Source organism: Xiphophorus hellerii, chromosome 5 (genome assembly GCF_003331165.1).
Source record: "Xiphophorus hellerii strain 12219 chromosome 5, Xiphophorus_hellerii-4.1, whole genome shotgun sequence".
Classification (NCBI taxonomy): Eukaryota; Metazoa; Chordata; class Actinopteri; order Cyprinodontiformes; family Poeciliidae; genus Xiphophorus; species Xiphophorus hellerii.
Window position 1 is genome coordinate 29,568,261 of NC_045676.1, and position 22,682 is coordinate 29,590,942.

Sequence of the window (22,682 nt, forward strand, 5' to 3'; positions counted from 1 at the left end):
AAAAAATCATATGTAGAAAATCTTTCTTCTGTATCAGAAATCTGAACTAAAAAGCAGATTCACTCTTTTTGTGTATGCAAGGATACTAACTCTCTCACTGATGAATATCAAAACAAGATAATAAATTTGCCAATAGGAAACACATTAATTTTAAAGGGGCAGTATTATGGTATTTCCAGCCACAGAATTTGTAGAGCACAATCAAATAATCCCATGTGTATCAAATATGACTGAAAAGATATTTGACTTAGTAATTTAATGCCTCGAAATTGGGTTTCTGTCTCTTTAAGAACAAAGAGACAGCTCTTTCTGAAACTCTGCCTTCATTAAGTCATCAATCTATTAACCCTTTAACAATGTTTTTACCAGTATTGCACTGAGAAATAACTCATATGAACTCAGCAGATGCGCAGTTTTACCAGGTGTTTGCTAATTGCTGCTGGCTAGTCTGAAGGAGCTGAGTGGAGGAGTCACAGTGGAACAGTGTTCTATGAGGCCGAAGCTTGGAAACATGTTATGACTTTACTGTAACATGTTCTCTACACAGAGTAATGTGTTTAATGTGAACTGATATGGTCTCTTTTTTATGTTTTCTACTTTATTTAATCTGACCTTATCAACCTCTCATGCTCCAAATTTCTAACTACACAGTCATGAATTATAAAGACAGCTCACGCCACTGAAGGCCAGTGTTAATTTAGGTCAGACAACAGAATTTTTATGAACATATCGTTCCTCCTAATGCTGTTTACTGCATCATGTGCCTAATGTCATACGACATTAAGTTTAGTTATGGGCTTAAACATTGCTTAGAGCTTCCATATACGACAATGGAAGATAAGGAAGCAAACTCTCCCAACATTTGTAACCCCGTTCAATGTACATGAAATGCCTATTCACCTAATTCATTTCTTTAGCTACACAGTACTGTCTGTACTGTACAGGACAGTACTGTTCTCTACAACTGTCCTGAAAACATGTTGTAGATGTTTTCATGCGTCTCCACACTTGTTCATCAACTTATGTTCTTTCTAAGCACTGTCAAACAATAATTACAAGTGTGATGGAACTGGGATACAGCCACATAGTACCATAGTACGTTGCCTTCAGTTGCTATAAAAATGCTGTTTATATCAAATATAGCTTAAAAGAAATTAGAATGCCTTAAAATTGGGCCTTTGTCTTTTTAAGAAACTCCTGCTTTTTCTGAAACTGTGCATTCAGAAAGTCAGAGTTTCCTCTGTTAACCCAACAACAACTAGAAACAACCAATCAGAGGCAGGAGGAGGAAGTGTGTAATGCTCCCTCCTCATCTCTCACCCTGTTGCTCTCTGCTAAGCAACAGCTCTTCCCCATCAGTAGAGCCTGACATGAATGCTAACTCCAGTTAGCATGACCACCATTTACCATTACAGCTGCCCTGTAATGGTAAATTGCTTATCTACCATTAGCACATGTAGTAGCAAATACATGATGATGATTGACAGCGCTAAGACATGCCTCCTGGCTCTGATTGGCTGTTTCTGACCGGGAGTTGTTTGTTTCCAATAGAAGCACAGGGAGGAAGTGGAGGAGACTGAAATTTTCACATTTTTCCTGTCATGACATGGTGATAGTTTAAACAAATATGTAACAAAAATAATAATAATTATTATTTTAACTAAATTTACATTCCAGATTTAACAGCAGGGGTTCTAACGACAAAGTTGTTTTAATTCTAATCATTTTCAGTGTTGGATCATGACAGCAATAAACAATTTAATTTACGGCTTTTTGCACATCCCTACCAGGGAGTGCCAACAGTGTCTGTATTTGATGTGTGTGTTTGCCTGCAAAAGTTAATCTGACCACATAATGCTGGCAGGACATTACATCGCCCTATAGTGCATTTAGGCAAGCAGCCAGCTTCAAATGGCGCCGAATGCTCAATCTGGAAGGGTTTCTGACTTAATACAGGAGGGAAAAATAATAATAAAACACACTTGAAAAATTACAGCAAGACTATTTCCCAGCTGCGTGCCCATTTCACTCTCCCAAGGAACTCCCACTCGCCTGGATTTCATACGATTTCATCAAAAAGTTTCCCCGGATTGACTTTGAGGGGGGGGGGGGGGGGGGTGAGGGGGGCTCTATCTCGCTCTCCACACAGAGCACAAGCACCATCTCACTGCTTCAAGTGCGGTGCAAAGCCTCCTCTCCTCCGCCGAAACAGCTGGCTGTTGTTCGCTTCAGTTCAGAGGGAAAAGCGGCGGGCTGGAGGTGATTGAAGCGCGAGCGCTATAGGAAGAAAAGAGGCGGAGAGAGAAAGAGAGAAAGAGAGAGAGAGAGAGAGAGAGAGAGAGAGAGAGAGAGAAAGAGAGAGAGAGAAACTGAATTCCAGCGAATTAATCACCGTCTGTTCCTGTGCGAGAGGGAGGCAGAGTCAAAGCAGTCAAACAGGGGAGAGAGGAGAGAGAGATGGAAAGGAAAGGAGGAGGAGGAGGAAGAGGAGGGGAAGTGGTGCCTGACGCAGTGTGAGAAGCAGAAACTGAGAGGAGAGAGACGAAGAAGCGGTGGGGTGGGGAGAGAGAGAGAGAGAGAGAAAGAGAGGGAGGCAGAGCGGCATCATATCAGACGCTGCTTTGCATCCGAAAACATCTCAATCACCTCGTCAGGAGCCGGCGGAGCCCTCTTCCCGGTCACAGCTGCTCTCAGAGACCGCACGAAGACACACAGGACGCGAGCCGGAGGGTAAAACAGTCCAGATAACAGAAAACAACAGCAAGAGACTCGGCACGTACACAACACCGCCAGGGGCAGCGCGCGCGGACCCGCCGTGCTGGAGGAGCGCCGTCTCCCCGCGTGCTGGCACATCTGGATCCAGATCAGGTTAGACTCGCATCTTTTTTTTTTTTTTTTTTTTTTTAAGCAAACCCCATTAACCGTCAGCATCCTCTGTACAGAGAGTGTTTTGGTTCATGTATGTTGTCTGCTTTTTGAGGAGGACCGGAGCCGCATGGCGCATGGGCAACTTTGAAATATGTCAACATCTATGTGGCGTTCCTGCGGTTCTGAAATCAGCCTATTGCTCTCTGTTTGAGTGTGTGTGTGCGCGCGCGTGTGTGCGTGCGCGCATATTGGTGACGAATGGAAGGAATTCAATGATTGGCTCGATCATCTTATCTCCAAGCCCTTGTGCGCGCTGATAATGGGGATTGGTGAGGGGAGCGGGAGAGGAGGGGGGCGAGGGGGGCGCAGATCCAGATTTAAATGACCAGCTCTCTGTCAGAATGTGCACAATGGATTCAGTCTGAATTCTGCAAATTCGGCCAGAGTCTTATGTTTGGTATTTATTGATGAGTCTGACACGTGCCAGGTTTTGTGCACTAATGAGCCGGTCGCTTGGAATTAATCACGCCTTTGTCCCAGGACGGGCTGCAGTGCCGGAGTCCTGGAATCCGTGCTGCAGTCCGGGACGGGAGCAGAGGCAGAGTCCCTGTCCAACATGAGGCATGCTGAACTGCAGCTCTGAGTTGACAGATTTGAAGCATTTTGGTATTTTAAACTTCGGTGCGCTCATTACACCTCAGTCAGTGCGCACAGGATCCGAAATTTCATGAAGCAGCAACCTATTAGATCCCAATAGACACGCGCCTCCTGGTTTAACTCAAATCTGGTTCTAAGCAAATACTGTTGTGACCCATTTAGATGTTTGGTTATGCTGTCCCATGGAGGTAAAGTTATTTTATTGAAATATCAGTTAAAGTGACAGACGTTTGTCTTTCAGCTTAGTGAAGCATAAAATAATGGTGACCGTCCCCCACCTGTTGCTGCGCACCTGCCGGTAGGGGTTGGCGATGTGGATTTAGAATTTTATCGCAATATTTTGTGTTGATACAGATAATGATTTAATAAAACCACTACTTATTTTTTTGTAGGCAATAAATAGTATTTCAGGACAGTAACCTCAGCATTCCGTAAACAAATATTGTTCTGATATTTATTGATGCCCTCGCAAAACAAAAAGTGGACGAAATAGCAAAACTAACATTTACAATCTGTCAGTTTTGTTTTCAATTAACATCAATAACTGAAATTTATCTTGACAACGATATATCAACATTCTTATGGGTTTTTCACAATAAATGATAAACGACACAATAAAAGCCCAGCCCTAACTGCCAGACAGCTGTCCCGAATAAAGGTTGGTAAACTTTTTCTTTTGCGTACAAGAAAGACAAATTCGGCTACTTGGATATGCAGTTCGGTCTAGAAAAGAAATTAATTAAAACTGAGTTATCACTTCTGTTATGACAACACATTGTTATGATTGTTTTCTTTCAAAAGTATGAAAGACCTAAATTGCCCCTCAATAGCAAGGCTGTTCTCTCTGTTTCATCTTAAATCTAACTTCTCTCTTCAGGTGTTTACTGGAAGCCAGAGCGTAAACTGTTTTAAGTTTGACAAGTAGAAAGAAGTCAAATGAGCTGGAATTAGAGTATCAGCACCATCATCCCTGCTTTTTATTAACTCGGTCAGTTAGATGCCTGCCACTGTAGGAGAGTGTAGTAGTTAAGGTTAAATTATGAATTTTGCTGACCAACAGACATTTATCTCGTGTGAAAACAACAGATCTTCATCTCTGATGTCAAAAAAACGTCTTATTGTCAGGGCATTGTCTCTGCAGATGAACGTTCAACAACAATTTAGTTTAAAAGCAGAAACATGTCATTTTTACCACTGATCTCTTAATTTAAAAAATTGTATCTCCCAAAGAGAACAAAGATTCCGTAGTTGTTGTTTTATTACACTTTATTACACATTATTACAGCAACCTTACATATAAAGAAAGGATTAAATGAGTTATTTTGTACATATTCAGATGTTTTAGAGTTTGTATGAAAGCTCCAATATAGTGGAGCTTTTATATTCTCAGGTTTTTTTTATAGTCTTTACATATTTTCTTTACATTTTCCACACAAATGTCGATGCGTAACATTTTTCGACCAGTTTTACTTAATCCAATGTGAAACATCTATGTCTAAATTATTGTCATAAAAATCTTATGTGCTTCATGTCTGCACCCCGATATTGCTGTTTTTTAAATTGTCACAGCAAATTGTAATTCTGTGAAGCGTGAATTTAATTGAAACAAGTAAAGTAATGGTGAATTCACAACAGAAAAAACAACATCACAACAAACAAATCTTTAGATTTTAGAGTTGATATGAATAAAGGGTAATACTTTATTTGACGGGTTGTGAATAAGACTGTCATGACATTGTCATAAACATGACATAACACCTATCATGAACTTGAGTAAGTCTTCATGAATATTTATGACTGTTGTCAAACTTTAAAAATTATATAGCTTCATGTTATTAAAGCTAAAGTTTAATCAGTAATTCTTTTATAACAAAATTATGTCAGATCATGTTTTTTTGGTTAATGTCAAGTTGTTATAACAAAAACATTTTGAATAATGTCAACTTTGTATTAAAAATGTCATGATTTACCGAATGACACTTTATGACAACAGTCATAAATATTCATGAAGACTTACTCATGTTCATGACCGATGTTATTATGTCATGTTTATGATGATGTCATGACAGTCTTATTTACACCCTTCAAATAAAGTGTTACCGAATAAAGAAATCCTGTGACACAGGTGCACTAAACTGTAAAAAGTTTTTTGTTAAAGGGGCAGTACTACATATTTTCCAGGCACATAGTACAATTTTATAGCTCTATCAGGTAACTATGTTATAAAAATGCTATATATAATCAAATATGGCTTAAACGAAAGTTGACATTGTAATTTATTGCCTTGAAATTGGGTCTCTGTCTCTTTAAGAAACTCCTGCTCTTTTTGAAAGTCCGCCTTCAGGAAGTCGTCAGAACATGGCTCCTCTTTTAACCCTGTATCAATGTTATACCAGCGTTGCGCTGAAAAGTAGCTCGTACAATGAGCTCAGCTGATGTTCCGTTCCACCAATTAGATGTTTGCTAATTGCTGCTGGCTAGTCTGAAGGAGCTGAGTGGGGGAGGGGAGAGGCTTGGAAACTGCAGTTTCAAGGAGGAGCTGCGTCTCAAAGGGGGGGCTAGATCCACCCAGTCATTTTACACAGCTGAACGGTTGCCATGGGGATTAAAGGATTTCTCAAACATGCATGAAAGAATCAAAGCAACACTCCACGTATGTGAATAACATTGTAGCACAATGTAAAGCTGAAAAGGTCGATTTTATATAATACTGCCCCTTTTGAGTTGACTCTCATTGTTCAGTCATATTATCTGAATTCTGCAGTATTGCTAAAAGTCATATCATTTATCAACATGTTCAACAACAATGTAGCATGTTGCTAATTCAATCTGGAGAGACTCAGACGGAGATAAGAAGACAATTAGAAGAGTTTATTGACAAACAGAATTTAAAGTCTTTGGCGCTCGGGCCCCGGCTGGGGAAAACGGTTATCGCAGCGTTAGCGATAGGCTTCAGATGAGCATCCCCGATGCTGTTAGGAACGTCATCCCCCCGGGCCCGGCACTGGTGGTGGAGGTTGAAGAAGGGTGCGGGCCTCAGGACCGGGCGAATGGAGGAGAAGGGGTGGTGGTGGGTTGAGCTTGGCTGGAGAGCGAAGGACACCATGAATGAAGGTCCTTATCAGCTGGGACTTGGTCGGTGATGTGGCTTGGTCCGGCGTTGATAGGTCGACGATTGTGGGCAGGTCGCTTCAATTAACGGGTCCCGGTGGGGATAAAAGAGTCTTCCAGTTTGAATTTGCGCCTAGGCTTCATTTTATTCACATGCAACGTGGGTGCTTAAGAACATTCAGTGTTTTGAGTGCGGCACCAAAGCATGTAGGCATTGCTTACTGCCGTGATGAAAGTGTCAAGAAAGCAAACATTTAACGGAAGAGTCGCATTTATCCATCCAGTAGGAATTCACACTGAACATGACAAAGAGCAGCAAAGCTCTCATAAGAGCTTTAGATGTTCAGAAGCTCCAACCGAGCATGCACGCCCCAACTCGGACAGAGATGTGTAAGCACCTACCTCCACGCCTGTGTTTGAGCAGTTCAAAACACAGGAGCTCACAGGATGATCCGTGAGAAGCAAAGTCACTCAACCAGCTAAACGTTGGCTGCCCCACTATCTTTTGTAACGGATGTTGTTGCCACTTCGTCCCACAGGGCATGGACTACTAACAGAGTTTTCCCACTGACTGACTCCAATTGTTGGCTGAGTGCCACAGACAGAGAGAGAAGGAAAGAGAAGGAAGAAAAGAAAAAAATGAAGGCTAAAAGATTAAATGATAAAGGGCAAGGGGACTCTGATCATTATAAATAGACATGAGGTGACTCCAGTATAACGGCTTCATTCACTCGTTTTTCGCATATTATCTGTTTGGGGATTGAGAAATGATTGACTGGCTCGTTTCGGGGCCAGACATCCTCCGTCACAGTGAAGCAGTCACTATTTCTGGGAATTCATTGATAACCATCTTTGAGGTTTGCTCATCTTGCTTTCATCCTGCATTAGTACTGCAGTGCTTGCTGCAGCAGACACACGAGTTGCAAAGGGGCACTTCAGATAGGGCAGGGAGGGGAAACAAACCCCCCAACAACTTCTTAAACCTTAACAAATCCTGCTCAATAAAGCTGTCCGACACATCTCGGTATGCAGCTACACAGCGAAAGCCGTTTTATTTCTGCTTTGGCAGCAGAAGTGTCAACGGCGGTGGAACTCTGATGGTTACGTTGGTAATAAGGCAGGAGGAAACATTAAAAATCAGCCGTAATGAAAAGTGACATCTTTAGTGGAGAGCAATTGCCGGCATGTCTGGAAGTACAAAATGGATGAACAGTGATGGGTTTAACGTCGGTGCTGTCACATCAATGTGAATCTCCAGTTCTGCTCTAACCTTCACCTGAAGTTTTGAAGGACTTTTTTCCCCTTACCTTATCTTCTACCTTAGTGTCTTTGTGCCTGGAGTTCTGCTAGAAGTTCATTCTGCAGAAGTACGTCGGTTCCCATCTCAGGGTGTCCACACATCCATATAGAGTCTTAAATTTAATTACCTAAAGTCAAAGCCTTAAAACGTCTTAATTTCATTTATTTAAAAATGTAGATTGGCTTTTGATATATGAATCACAGGTCTTAAATATTGTGCATTACTATTTAATCTAGAATATTCTACATAGTCTTTTTTTTCTCATTAGGCTTTTCTGTCATGCTAATGTTTGAGTCGTTTCTTCATTGCGTTCTGTGACTCGAGGCAGTTGAGGCTACTGGTATCGGTTAACCTTGCTAGCCAGCAAATGTATATTAGCAGCCACGTTAGCAGGAAACATTGGCTCTGGTTCCTGGAATGGAAATGGAGGAAGGAGAAAAACTAGCCAGCTAAAAAAAAGCAAGCTAGCTAACAAGCTCACTTTTTTTGCCTCTGTCATGGTTTAAGTGCAAATTTGTTAATCTTTTATTCTTTGCAAAAACACTTGGCACTTAAGGTATTAAGACTTTGTACAATTCTGATGCATAGATCTTAAATTTCATTCAAAACGGTTTGAAAAGATCATAGAAAGTCTTAAATTTGAATCGCTGGAAACCCTGCTACAGAAACTTACTACAGTTTCCAGAAATATAAAGCTCGTAGTTGGCTAAATTTCACCATCAGATCACATTAGTTGTTATGTGCCGTAGACGTCCCTAATTCAAGAGAAAGCTGCTCTTCGTAGGCACGTTGGAGCTCAGAATATTCACAGCGTCTTATGTCGTAATGTTGATCTCTGTTGAGAGCGAATGCCCCAAACTGTGGAAGCAAACCTGCATGCAAAGTAAACGTGACACCTCTCCGCTGGCTGGATCTGGAGACATATTTTAAGTATTCAGTGCATCTGCTGAGAAACTGTCCAAGATATTTAACTCAGGTTTGGGTTATTTTTAAAAAAAACAACTTGGTATAATATAAATGCTGTATTCTGAAAAAATAAAGTGTCAGATTTGGTACTTGTTACACTGAAAAAAAGAAAACAGGGGATCCAACTTTTTTAACAAAATGAGTTAATTTGTTACAAGTAATCAAATTATACGGTATTTATCCAGCTAAATATATTAAGTTTGTGAATTTTTATTTTTGACAAATATTTTCTAATAAATTAGTGTTTGATTTTGGTATTTAATTTCAGGTATTTAATTGAACAAAACCCATTTAATGATTTGATCCTTTTTGTCTTTAATAAACTGAATAATTGTACCAATTTTTATTTTGAAAATAAATTTCCTTAATAAAAATACGCCAATTTCAAAAGAACTCTTGTTTTTTGATACAAAATGTTTTGATGAGGGTTTTTTATTTCATAAAACCTAGAGGGAAACACATTTTTTTATTTTTTTGCAGCACACGGGTCACAGAATCAGCAACTGGGTGCTGCCACTGGTGCAACCCACAAAGAAGAAGATGACAGACAGGAAGTAGTCAGAGGATGATGGTGTCGCATGTTTTTTAATAACTTATCACACGAACAAACTTATATATGATTTTATTTGTGTTTCTAATTTAATGTAAACACCACAACTGCAAAATCGAGTTTTTTTCTAACTTAGTGGAATATAAACAAAGTCTTGCGCCCGTTTGTAAAATAATGATTCAAATCAATCTGCTGGGTTTTCCTTCATAGAAACTTCCTCAACTACTTTGACTAATTAATTGACCATACATTTGATAACTGGGATCAGTTGGAGTATATGTATATTTTTTAGATCCATGTGCAAACTTTGAAAATAAAATCTTGTGCGTCTTGAAGATGTGTGAGAGTTCTACCACATGATGCAACTGAGAAGCTTAAGGCCAGAAATTTCTTCACTTTAAATACTAAAACACATCAGCAACATTTATGTAAATGACGCACTTCCAAGGGTAGAGAGACGCGCAAAAGAGACGTGACGCGGCCCTAAACGTGCACGCGCTGCTGATGCACACCTTCCAGCCCAGAGTGCACACGCTCAGACGAGCACACGGATTAATGATGTACCACCGTCCCTGCAGGGGGCTAGTTAGCATTTCAGGAAGATTGCACAAACACTGGGGAACTGTAATTAGGAAGTTATTGTTACAAGTTGCAACTCACCCACACAAACACAGTTGAAGGCACATACACACATGCCCATGCAGAGAATGCAAATAGAGAAAAGAGGGCGCTAGTTATTATCGGTACTTACCTATCAGTCATTTGCCACAGTCTTCATGCTAATGTTTGTCAGGCCTGAGAAAGGCAGCAATAACATGTCACCGGCTGACATGTAATTTCCTTGCATAAGTCAGAGAAAAAGATAAATCCTGAATCACAGGACCACTAAAAAGCATGCTAAAGTGAAGCGGTTACATTAAAGGAGGGATATGATATGTTAGACCCAGGAAAGCCTGTATAAAAGTTTTATATGATATTCAACTTCGTCATTGTTTGTCAAGGCAGAAAACTCGTTCTAAAATGCATTTTTCTTTCACAGAAAGGGCTTTTGTAAGTCGTCTGGTACAGCGTTATGTAAACAAAAAACAGATTTTGTTTTCCCATTACAAAAAAGACCTTGGATGTGTAAATGGCAACACAGATGAAATGGAGTGGACATTCTTACTTTCCCTGTTGTTCCAGCTGAGCAGAAAACGTGAGTAAGATTCTTAAATAATCTCATCATTGGAAACACTTTTTTGCCTCAGGATTGTAAAATAATGTGAATCTTGGCTTCAAAGAGGAGGCTGCAACTCAAACGGTGTGGCCGCCAGCTCTAGTAGATTAAGCCGCAGATGATTAAGGTATCAATTACACTAAGAACCCAATTAATACGAAAAACTTGGAGCATTTTAAAATGGATATGTTCAGAGTCGGTCAATGCCATCCTCACCAACTTTCATACCCTGATCCAGCCGTCCGGGCCTAGCCTGCAGGCCAACAAACCCTGGTGCTCACAGAAAGCACTTTTAGGTCTTCAACTTGGGAAGGAGAGCTTTGATCAAAAGGCAAAAATGATGACACACCTTAACAGCAATGGCGCCTTAACAATGCATCTACACATGGTTGTCAAAACCCTTGATGTGACTGTGGTAGTAGCCCACCAGGTCCAAGAAGAGCCCTCTCTGTTTGTTGGTGCGTAATCTCACTGGGAAATTCCTTTGGTCCGCTTGTTCACGGCTCGAAGACGACTCCATGACAAAGGCTCGAAAAGCAGAAGCTTCAATTCATTTCTTGAACAACACATATTCATCTCCTAAAGGAGCCGCCTCAGCAGCTGTTCTTACATTATAATCAGTCACATAGGTGGCAATGGGACTGGGAGTTTTAGACTGCTCCAAAACAATCAGGTCACAGAGATTCAAATGTTTTAACCTCTATTGAAAAGCACCAGGTCTCTGATAACATGTGCATCTACCTACCAGACTTCTCCCAGTACAGTAGTATACAGTACTTTATACTGTCTGTATACTTTAAGTACCAGCTCAAATGCTTTGAGCAGAGCATTATTTAACAGGCTTGTAAATGTTGACTGAGACATGCTAAAGAGAAGATATGCTTCCTGAGCGCTACCTGTAAAACTGCACTGCAAAAGCAAGGTGCATTCTTCATGTGACCCATAGCTGTTTTCAGCTGCATGTTCAAAAAGTGAGGAGAGCGTGTCAGGATCACATTTATTAAACCGAGAAACCAAACAAAGGTTAGTGGACACTTCAAAAACTCTCAAAGGCACAGATCAAAGTCTGTACTGCACTACTTAAACTTAATCTGCGCTCCTCAAGTTCAAGCTTCCTCAGTTCCATTTCCAGAATCAATAATCTTTCACATGGTTCAAACGTCAACTTTGGGTTTCATTGATCAACGATTATTCTTTTTGTTTAGTTTTTTTTTTTTTTTTGCTAAGGTATTCTCAGTTTTAAGAACCCCTGATTCAGACAAATTCTCCTTGAATTTGCCCCATATCCTCTAATCACCAACATCCATGTGAAAACGAACACTTTTCACCGACTGCTCCCTTGAACAGTGACCCAATAATACACAGTTGGTGTTTTCAAAAACTCAACCGTTGCCATTATTCCCAAAAGTATCCTTCCTAACCTGGCGTTAACGGAAGAAACAAACAAACAACAACAAAAAATAAAAACAGCAGATGACTTGCATTCAGAAAGCTAACATCAGCGCCCATTCTTAATTTTATAACCAAACCAGACAGAACATTAATGGAGGAGTCTGCCTGTTACAGAGGGAGGCAATGTAAGGTGTTTGTATTATAAGAAAATAATGTATTTAACGAAACCCAAACAGTAACGTGTTTGATCAGTTATCACTGGTTTCCATTCCAGATGTACGCAAAACTTTTTTTGACATTCCGCTTAACACAATTTCACAATTGCTGTGTTTCCAATAAATAACATTATTGTGAATAAGCTTGTTCACGCAAAGTCATTAAAAAAAGAAAACATGCCGCACAACATCCCCCTACTTCCAGTCGGCTTCTTCACTTTTTCTGCCAGCAGTAGCAGCCGGTTGTGCACTAATTTTGAAAAAGCTGAAAAATCACCACATCCTAGTGCAGAAAACTTTTTATTGGAAAAACGTCACTTGTTTTTATAAATTGGCGTGTTTCTATCAAGCAGATTTTTGTAAGTCCAGTTTGCGCATTTACATGGTTAGCAGAAAACAGTTAATAACGACAAATGGCCTTGATGTGTGGAAATATTATGAAAAACTTCCACTTTACATAAAGTTTTGTGGTGACATATTTACTCAGACAAGATGATGAGGACATCAAAGTAACAATGCTGGTCAGAACTTGAATTATATTTACCTGAGTTCAAAAATTTTGGACAAAAACGTCTAATCTACTCTCAAATGAAACACCCTCAGAATAAAAGTGCTCTATTTTGTAACCTTTACACATATAATCCTTTTTCCTCCGTTTTCACTTCCAATTTAACTACATCTAGTATACATACTTATTCATAGTCTTTCTGGTTGTTAGGCTTTCCAGCTACTACTCAAACAACATTTATCCCAACTTCCTCATCCTCAATGGACAAATCAATATATACAGCTTTCCTTTAGAAGGTTATTTAGGTTTCTAAAGGAGATTGAATAAGGTTTAAAACTTGAAACCGTAAACACTCTTGAGGAACATGACAGAATATTCCTCTGTTCTTTGGTAATTTGTGTGAACATCCCTTAAGACTGCGCTGTAAGCCGCATCTTATCCCAAATACGGGAATCGTTTTGGGGTCTTAGCATCGAGAATTTGGAGAGGCAGCTCTATTAGCCGGAAAGTTGCATTGCCAAACGATGAGACGGCTCCCAACTATGACCTCATGCCTCGCGTTCATCGCGTGAATGATGAATGAGCTGCTTAATGTTTGCTGACGCATAACTCGCACGTTGCCACCGTGCCAGTTTAGAGGGCTAATCCCAACCTAAACTCTGCGGAAGAGGCCTTGCAGCTTCTCCATTTCCCCTCCCCTGAACACTTCTTCTTCCCCTCCTTCTTGTTATTCTCGTTTCTCGTTATCTCCTGGCGGCGCACACCCACTTCGTGCAGGCTGGGGGTGAATGAGCAAGAGGGCGTGTTTTGAGTCAGCTAGTTTGTATTCCAGCTATTGCTACACTACCCCTCTCTGGAAATCAAGGAGAAAATTCAGTGCGGTGCTGAAAATAGGAGTAGACGAACTCGCAAAAACGGGATGGAAAGTGAGAAGGCAGACAGATGCTGTGAGAGAGACTTGAGAGCTGGATTGAGATGCCACGCTGATATGAAGAGGAAAATATAAGAGGGCATTATAGGTGGATAAATCCTTCATTACATGTGCTTTTTTCCCCAGTAACCTGTTTTGTTACCTCTACCCTCTGTTCCGCAGACGGCACAGCCATTGTGGCAAAAAATGCGGCCTCGCACAAACCTAACAACCTCTCCTATTCTCTGCTCTGAGATGCTCTTCAGGCCTGAGAGGAGATATTTCTCTGGCTGTCCCATTACCTAACAGAGACTGGAACTATTGAAATCGTATTAGCTCTCCTGAGCGAGTGGCACATCGTCTGTTTTTCCATTTCCAGACAAAGATCTGCAGTTCGAGCCCTGGCAGCATGAGACAGAGCTGGCAGACTGTATTTTTTTTTGTAGTAGTCTTCCTCCAGTCCATCCTCCAGGCACCTTCGTTGTTTTCCTCCATTCTGTGGTGACAGATTTCTGGAAGATGTGTGTATCATTTATATACCACTCCTGCTTCTTGAGAAGCTTTGAGAGCAGCTTCGACAGAACGGAAGGCAAGAAGGAAGAACACAGATAAATCTCTCTAGCTGCTTTTTGAACTCTCCGTACGCTTGGGCAAATTTGGATAAAGAAAATACATTTGTTTAATGGAAACATGCCAATTTGGAAGGTTTTTTTTACGCTAGGCTGAGGTGTTTTTTTGGGCCATATTGAAATTAGTGTATTTCGCAAAACTGCAATGGAACCACTCTTTTTGCATCACGAGTCATATGATCATATGATCAACAACCGGATGTTACTACTGGCGTAAAAGACAAAGAAGACGACAGGAAGTTGGAGAAGCTCACATGCAGTTTTGATTGTGCTTTATTGAATGTAACCATGCCAACTTTGAAAAACAAAAACAACAACACGTTTTGTGATTAAAAAAAAGTTTTCCGTTAGGATGAGATGGTTTTCCAGCCGAATCAAAACTGGTTTATTTAGCAAAACTGCAGTGGAAACACTTTTTCCAATTTATCAAAATTGGTTTATTTGCCAAAATCAGGTGATCTGGATGTTACTACCGGTGACGACAAGAAGTGGTACGAGGATTATGGCTCAGCATGTTTTTAAAAAAGACTTATTGCCTGAACAAACTTCTTCACATCTGATTTTAATTCCATTTCTTATTTAATGGAAACACCGCAGATGGAAAAATTGGTCTTTTCCAACATTAGTGGAATATTGACAAAGTTTTTCTCACATTTGGAATGGAAACACATGTACTGATGTGTACATGATAGGTAAAGGCAAAATGAATTGCATCCAATCACCTTTGAGAACCATTAATAAAATAATTTATTACACAGCAGACATGCATTATGACTCAGATAAGTGTGAAGTTATGCTATGAAGCCACTATGTGTATCTTGTTTTAATGGCTAATGCTTTCTGTGCACACAAACACTCACATGCCCCCCCCCCACACACACACACACAGATGAGACACACTGGGATGCACTGAGTCTGGGAGCTTCTTTAAATCTTAAGGCGTCCAGAGAGCAATCATAAATGCCTGCCCTCCTCTGCACCGTTATTAAAAAGAGAGCAGTGACATTTTATTTTCCAGAAACTCATCATCTTTATGTGGATTGTTCTCTTGCCTCACCAACTGTGGCTTAATATGAATTTACTCACACCTACATGGGCAGAGGGTTTGGAGCCAGCGCAGATCGTTGTTGCAATATGCTGAGTTTTTAATTGTGTAAAATAAACTTAAGGGAATAGATTAAGGCGGCTCTCCACATGAACATTGCAAAATGATAAATACCCATTTAACTTTTCCACATGTCATCATGTTAAAACTACAAACCACATGTGTTTTCATGGAATTGGGTGTGCCATTTTTTTCTGAGATAAAAAAAACAAAAAACTGTATATTTGAAAAACACCTCAATTTCTATGAATCTATGGGGAAATTTGATTTAATTTATTCCTACTTAATTTATTTTCCCCCCAATTTTTAGGTTTTAAATAAAGAAAAATAGCAAATCCTTTCTAAAGAGGATGCATAATAAATTTGATTCTATGACTTTTTAATATTTATGAAATATGCCATCAAGTGGCTTCATGATAAAAATTAAGACAGACTTTAAAAGATATGCTTTTTTATGCTAACATACAGAGCAGTTTAATGCATTAGAGAACAAATGAGGTGTGACTAGGCAACAGAGTGATCGTAGTTCAACTCAAATGATTGACGGGTGAAGAAGAAAGTCAAGGTCAAGCACTGGCTTTCTCAGTTTTATGGGCCTGCAATAAAGTAGGAAAGTATGTCTGTTTTTCAGCAGCTCTGTCAACATAAATGAAACCTCCTTTTCTAGTATGTAATCCTTTAATTTCCCAGAGTTTGTGTAGGCGACCTCCAGACATTGAAGCGAACGGCGTGAAGAATCTGAAACTGTGTGTTTGCTTACATCCGAATGCTCAGACGGAAACATCACTACAGCGTTCACATGTGACAGCTGCTGAGCGCCTGCGGTGTTGGAAGTGCGTACGCTGGGTGTTAAATGTGTGGGCGGAAGCGATGTAAGGTGTATGTGATTTTATAATGGTTGTTTTGATTCAGGCTACCATTTTTCTTATTTTGCTACTGTCACTTCGGTTTCTCCAGCATCACGTTGTGATGTGACATGTTGTCTAAAAGGCTTTTCTCATTTCAGTTTGTCTGAGTGTAATGCTCAAACTAATTAGTAATTTCATCAGAGAATTCAAACCGTTATGCTTGATAGATGGAGAAGCTGTTATATGTGAAAAAAAATGAAAATCATGAACAAGTTTTCCTGGGGGCATTTGAGTTTGTTACAGATTATGAAAGAGTGGATTCTGAGCTTTCTAATAATATCAAATACATAGTAATGAAAAAAATGAAAAAGAATTGGCCATTTGAATTTTGGCACAACAAGATTAGTGAGAAAACATGTTTCAAAGTTTCCAAAGAACTGTCCTGAACTTTAGAGGAATCAAACCAGGCCCAAAAACAACATGGTAGACAATATTCCTATCAGCCCAAAGTAAAGAATTATTTCATTTATTTCAGCTACTAGATGCAGTTAGTCAGTGCACCGTGCACCATTGCTCGTCCACTTGTTCAGTAGCTGTGCTTCGGTAGACTGTATAATTTCACAATTTGACATATCGAAAATAAATTTGCTTACTCGTTTTTCCACAAGTTTCGGCGTTAGGATGAGCTGATTTTTCTGGGCCTTATCAAAATTGATTTATTTGCCAATTATATACAGTATATATATATTTTTTTTCCCGCTGGCACAGACCAGAAAGAGGAAGAAGACGACAGGAGGTAGTTGGAGGACCATGGAGCAGCAAGTTTTTTAATGACTCATTGTGTGTGATTTTATTTGCATTTCTTTTTTAATGGAAACACTCCAATTGTTCCAACATTAGCGGAATATTCACAAGGTTTTGCAGGCATTTGTAATGGAAACACAGCTGCTGTCAGCTCACCTGCTCCCTTTGCCTAACGCTGACATGTCTGTATTTGGAAGTCAGTTACTTCAAAGCATGATGTGATTGGACGTCAGAAAAGACTATTGTTATGTGCGAGTTGTGCTAAAGGGAATTAGCATATCACTGAAGCTATTCTAAAATACCATCTCTATGGTAACCATATGACTCAGCCACAGATGTAAGCTGACGAAAGCTGATGTCCGCATCCACGTTTTGAAAGAAGTAGCTACATGAATGTTCAGCTAATATGTCTATTTATTCAATGATTTATCAGCAACAATGTTTTTTTTTTTTTGGACTAAACAAAACCAGGTTTGAATCCCAGCACAGGGTCCTTTTGCGTAAAGTTTCCATGTTCTTCTTGTGCATGTGTGGGTTTTCTTCAGGTACTCAGCTTTGTCTCAGTGGTCAAAAACATGTCTGTTAGGTTGACTGGTCTCTCTAAATTGCCCTTAGGGGGCAGTGTGTGTGTGAGCATGGTTGCGTGTCCCTGTGTTGCGTCGTGATGAACTGGTGACCTTTCCAGGGTACAGGGTGTGTGCTGCTTCTCATCTAATGGCAGCTGGAAATAGGCACCAGCCCCCCCACAGCACCTCTGCACTGAAAAGCGAGTATGGCCAATGCATGGATGGCTGAGTAATGGCAGCATCAACAGCGCTGAACTTGCAGGAAGAATGGCACGTAGACAAAAATATCCTTTCCGTTTCTTCCTGCATCTTTATTTAGATGAACGACAAATGTGACGACGCACCATCCGTCCCTGAACAGCAGACTTCTGCTCCCTAGTGGTGATAACCAAAGTACTGCTTCTCAGTTAACAACAATAATGCAATCAATGCATTTTCCAACTTGAGTACACAAGTTAAAATGCCAAACATAATGATAATAACAACACGGCAATTTTGAAAAAACTTGTTTTTCGATAAAAAGTTTTGGCACTAGGGTGAGGTGGTTTTTTTTTTTTAAGCATCTCGAAATTGGTTTATTTGAAAGATGAAGAAGACGACAAGAAATAGTTGGAGGATCATGGAGCAGCATGTTTTTAAAAGCCTTGTTGCGTGAACAAACTTACTTATTCAAGTGATTTTAATTTAATTTCTTATTTAATGGAAACACAGCAGTTGCGAGATTGTGTTTTTTCGAAATTAATGGAATATTCACAAAATTTTGATCCCATTTGGAAACATCTACTGTAGGCCACTATACCTAAGATTTTACTGTTGTTTCTCCTAAAATACAGCTTTTTGTTCTTGGCCCCGCTGTGGTATGTTAATAAAGTAAGTGCAAATATCCTATTACTATAGTTTCCTAAAGTTCATTTTTGGTCTCATCTCCACTGAACACCCTGCTTGCTCCTTGTAGATAGATGTTGTTATTTAGCCATCATAAAAAAGCTGACAGGTTGCATATTGGCATAAAAAAATTTCTATTTTGGGCTTTTTTTTTGTCTGCAGTATTAATGTACTATTACAGATTGCTTGGTTGGTTTAAGAATATCTACTAGTCTTCAGGCCAATCAATCACAACTTTTAAAACCAAAAACCAAAAGTAGAAAAAAGCCACCCTGCGCCTTGCTCTCTGCTGTGCTACTTCTCCTTCCCAACCGCAGAGCTTGCTGTGAATACGCAGGCTAGTTAGCATGCCGCATAAACAGTTTTTCTGTTACAAAACCACAACAATACCTCTCTTTACGCAGGAATACTTCAATGACCGTCATTGAAGTATCTCCCAGTTTCATCAACAAGTCCTCTGTCCTGTCGCATTCCTGGCATATGTTTTCATTCGCTTGGCGACAGAGAACATCCGGCTAACAGATGCAGTGGATGTAGGAGTAGTCATGACCAGAGCTGGAGATCAACACTGGCTTCTTCAAATGTTCTTAAAAGCACCACAGCCTCCAAGATCCCCGCCATGGCTTGATGTTTTCCCCCGCTGCCTCACCCTCTGTGACTCCAAACATCAAATTGATCCCAAGCAAATAGCCGACATTCCCAGCAGTATAATTTATTGCTACTCAGAGGTGGTAAGCCAGCGGTACCGCTCACAATTTAAACACTTTTCCAGCTACAACGGCTGAGACTGGCCTCGCTTTATGATGTCCAGATCTTCGGAAAAAGTCCATCTTGAAACTGACTTTTAATCATTCTCGAGACCAAGCAAATTTCTCCTTCTCTGTCAGCCAATGTGGGCCTAGAAACTCATAAACTCCCATGTAAGCAGCACAGCTTGCTGGAGACGTGCTTCGCTAGCTAAACTTAGGGCCGAAATGGTCGTTCTAACCATCCAATCAGTGGGCGGGAAACTTCTGACAAAACATTGTAGGCCTTCTAGCATGATCTGTGAGTGGAATTTGAAAGCTGCTCCACTGCTCTATCGATTAGTTAATAAAGGCCTGCTCTATGGATTCTGAAGGCCCTGGGCAGATTAGGCTGCCCCTGGCAACACATACAGACTGAAACCTGACTGAACAAAACACCAAAAATCCACACAGGCATGTATGGGAAGCAGGGCATCCGAGAGAAACATTACAAAAAACAAGACAAGATTATTGGAAGTAAATTAATAACATTTAATTGAACAAACATTATAAATTAGGTGGAGTTCTGATATTGTTTAGGCCTGCAGGGAAATCCTCGCAGGCCCTGACGGCCCGCCGCTGCTGCACAACATCAGATTGGATTTGTCTCATTTAAAAAGAAGAAAAAAAAGGATCACTCCAACCTGTTTTTCCACGTTTCACATATCAATCTGTATCCCCTGACAGTAAGGGCAGATAAAAAGCTTCAAAGAAAGGCAAAGATGAGACCAACAGTCTCTAAACGTATCACACTTGCACCGTGTTAGATGAGCTCCTATCCTTATTTCTCTATCCCCCCTAGGTCTCCCACAGACTTACATTACCATGACAACCTGCAGAATCATGGGTAACGACAAACAAGCGGGGCTGTCAACTGCTCTGAACTGTTTCTGTCGTTGCGGAGCTTGAACAGGCAGAGCTGCACCCTGTGAAGCAGGGAAACGGGAAAATGTTACCGAAATTACATTTCAAAATGGCTTTTCTGCAGAAGAAGATAATAAGGAGGACTTTAACTAGGACACAATAGCGGAAAGGTCTTTCAGTCTCGGGTTGGATGGAATTGGTGGAAGATATTAATCTACTTTAAGTTATTTTTCTGCTTAAAGTCCAAATCAGTATAATAAGATTATGCTGTAAAAGAGGTGACAAGCTAAAAATGTCAAGCCACGAGTCATTAAATCAATCTGACATTATATTAGGCGTGAACGATCTTTCTTGACCTTAAACAGAAGTTGACGAAATAATCTCAGCTGCAGGTACTGGGCTTTCATTCATATCACGAAATCTCATCAGCAGACCTCCTTTTTCACTCAGCCAATTTCCATCGTTGCTTAGACCTGTGGACAGGTGGGTGGGAGATGTAGGCTATCCTGGCAGTCACTGCGTAAGAAGTGCTGTAAATCTGGGCAAGATGGCAATCATCATCAAGGGGCCAACAAAGGGAGCAGCACACTTCATTTCAGTTTATTTATAGAGATCGGGATGGTCACTTTACAAGCAAACTGGTCCAAATCAATCTGGTTGATTCCGTAAAGATCAATTAAACATATCCCATTTTACTCCTATTAACAGTACAATAAAATCAATGTGAGCTAGGAAAGCCCTGCTGCATCGTTGAACTTCCAGTAACCCATCATCCTGAGCATGAACCATTAAAAATACTGACAGCCGGAGACATATAGTGACCCTTATATCAATACTTTTGCTCTGAAAATAAAGAAAAGCCCTACTTAGACTGAGAAAAGATTTTTTAAAAAAGCATAGAAGGTTTAAATAGACAACAGTGACATAGAAAAGTTGTAACGTGTCAGGCACGCAAGATCCCGCAAAAAACTGCAATGACTTCCATTGGTTTTAGCTGGGAAGTTTTCAACAAAATGCACTAAATATTAAATGTATGTGTGTTGTTCAAAAGAAAAAGGGACGCAGTGCTTTGCTGCTAATTGTCAACACCGTAACTCTACAACTAGAAAACAAGGTCAGGAAAAAGTTTTTATCAAAATAATATAGGGGGAGGGAAGTAGGCACTGAGTTTGTGATGCCCTCTAAAAAACATTCAGCTTGTTGTCCTTGAGCTCCTTTGTGACCAACGTGGAAGCATAATTTTCATATGGAAAGCCCATTTGCAGCAAAGCTTTAGCATTCAAGCGGACATTTGCCTTCAAATGTAACAATGGAACTTCAAAGAACTTCAGTCCATCTCTGACCAAAGTCAAGTTATGCTAACTTGACTTTGACAACCTTAACAAGGAGTCATGCTGCAGAATTCAGCTTGTCTTGGTTCAATTAAAATGAAAAGGTGACCCACACACCAACTCTGACAAGTCATCAACCACAGCTGTGTTCAGACAATCTCATCTGTTTGGTTAGTGAATTATCCCTTAATAAATGAAGTAAACTTTTGGAAAACTGTTTATTGTATTTACTCAGAGTAATTTGCACCATGTAACGTCTCTTTTTCTCATATTCATCTGCACTTTCTCAAAATGGTCTCAAAAACAGCAATATTATCGTTTATCGCGATAACGTCTGGGACAATTTATCATCTAGCAAAATGTGTTGTCATGACAGACCTGTGTTATAGGATTTAGCTTTGCCAACTTAAATTATGACAATTTAAACTCAGAATTAAATTCTATCGTATGAAACACTAATACACAAACACACACAGAAGCAGCCGGCAATGTGGTGACATAGCTATTAGCAACATCACCTCACAGCAAGAGTCTGCTGCTGACTGGGGCGGTTTTATGTCCTGATGGTTGGTAATTGGTTTTTCTAAAGTGGTCGTATCTGTGAGTGTGAGTGATTATGGTGTATCCATCTCCATGTTTGTCCTGGGATGGACTCGGGACATGCCCTGGGTGTGCCTTGCCTTAAGCCAGCATCATGTGGTATTATCCCCAGCTCTTCTCCACACTGGATCAAATTAAGCAAAGATAAGGACCAAGTATAGTATCAATACAGGTCAATCAAATATAACATAAAGGATTTGGAGAGGACAGGGAAAAAAAACTGAGCACCGAAACTAAACCAGAAACATAATTTAAACAACTTTGTCAAACATACTCATCTAAAAATACCAGTTATGCACACAATTACTAGTTGCTTGGAGACGTGACTGGTTATATAGGCTGCGGTTTTCACAGGCTTGGTGAAAAAAGATGCTTGAATGTAAAACTGACAGAGCAGAGCAAAAATAAAAGCAAAACCAAATCCATTTAGCTTCAGTGCATGTTGCATGGCAGGAAAAAAGGAAACGGAAACATGATGTAAATGTGCTTTTAGAGCGTGAATGAATATTTGTTTTTAGTAGTACTAATCTTCTGGACAATTTCTTGACAATTCCAACACACTTCACATTTTT

General features: G+C 40.0%; 1 protein-coding gene across 1 annotated transcript in view; it reads left to right on the plus strand.

The window, feature by feature from the left end:
- The first annotated feature begins 2,188 nt into the window (after positions 1-2,188).
- The window catches only part of LOC116720071 (protein ELFN1-like), a 121,516-nt gene continuing 101,022 nt past the window's right edge, over positions 2,189-22,682 (plus strand). The window contains exon 1 of the mRNA XM_032563094.1: positions 2,189-2,868. The gene's annotated coding sequence lies outside the window, so the exon portion shown is untranslated. The remainder of the gene's footprint in view (positions 2,869-22,682) is intronic.